Source organism: Trichechus manatus, unplaced genomic scaffold (assembly GCF_000243295.1).
Source record: "Trichechus manatus latirostris isolate Lorelei unplaced genomic scaffold, TriManLat1.0 scaffold00032, whole genome shotgun sequence".
Classification (NCBI taxonomy): domain Eukaryota; kingdom Metazoa; phylum Chordata; class Mammalia; order Sirenia; family Trichechidae; genus Trichechus; species Trichechus manatus.
Genome location: NW_004443968.1, coordinates 15,313,388 through 15,314,907, shown reverse-complemented (window position 1 = coordinate 15,314,907; position 1,520 = coordinate 15,313,388).

Sequence of the window (1,520 nt, the reverse complement as noted above, 5' to 3'; positions counted from 1 at the left end):
ATAATGCAGGAACAAAATGCCAAAATAAATTCACAACTAGAAATTAAACAAAAACAATTATAAATCCAAAAGATAAACAAGATTTCAGAAATGGACAGTGTCATAGAAGGGCTGAGGAGCAGATTTGAAACGGTGGAAGACAGGATCAGCGGAATTGAAGACAAACACTTGGATACAACTCTGTTCAAGGAAAACTTAGAAAAAAGAACAAAGAAAAATGAAGAGACCCTGAGAATTATGTGGGATACAATCAACAGCAAAAATTTGCAAGTGATCGGAGTTCCACAACAGGGGGAGAAAACAGAAAACACAGAGAGGATCACTGAAAAAGTGCTGACGGAAAACTTCCCCAATATCATGAAAGATGAAAAGCTGGCCATCCAAGAAGCTTAACGAACCCCATATGGGATAGACCCCAAAAGAAAATCACCAAGGCATATCATAATCACACTTGCCAAAACCAAAGACAAAGAATCCTGAGACCAGCTCATGAAAAAGAAGAAGTCACATACAGAGGAGAAACAGTAAGACTAAACTTAGATTATTCCGCAGGAACCATGCAGGCAAGAAGACAATGGGTCAACATATATAAAACCTTGAAAGAAAAAAATTGCCAGCCAAGAATAATATCCAGCAAAACTCTTGTTCAAATATGATGATGAAGTTAGGACATTTCCAGATAAACAGAAATTAAAGGACTATGTAAAAACCAAACCAAACTTACAAGAATTATTAAAGAGAGTCCTTTGATCTGAGAAGAAACAACTTCAGCTCACAGGCTGAATCTAGGACACAGGATCGTACCAACCAGATACCAATCTAGGAAATGAACTCTCAAGGACTATCCAAAACCAAAAGAAATATAACAGGGAATCAGAGCAGTTAATTAAATGAAAACAACATCAGAACAATAAAAGAGGGAATAAACAGTATAGGTATAGAACCTTCTAATGGAGAGGAAGGCAAGGCAATACCAAGTAATAATAGACCGCTTCAAACTTAGAAAGATAAGGGTAAATTTCATGGTAACCACAAAATAAAAATAAAGAGGAAAAACATAAAGCATCAGTAAAAACAAAACCTACAAAAACAAAAGAAATGAAAAAAAAATTCCACAAACAAAAGGAATTCAGCCCAGGAGAGTAAGAAGAACAAAGAAAATGTCAGCACCACAAAAAAAAGCACTACAAAATGACAGCAATAAACTCACATCTATCAATAATTACACTGAATATAAATGCACTCAAAGCACCCATAAAGAGATGGAGAGTGCAGATGGATAGCCATCACTCGAATAGACATATGGACACCCATGTTCATGGCAGCATTGTTCACAATAGCAAAAAGATGGAAACAACCTAGATACCCATCAACAGATGAATGGATAAACAAACTGGTACATACACACAACGGAGTACTATGCAACGATAAAGAACAATGATGAATCTGTGAAGCATCTCATAACATGGATGAAACTGGAGGACATTATGCTGAGTGAAATAAGTCAATCCCAAAAGGAC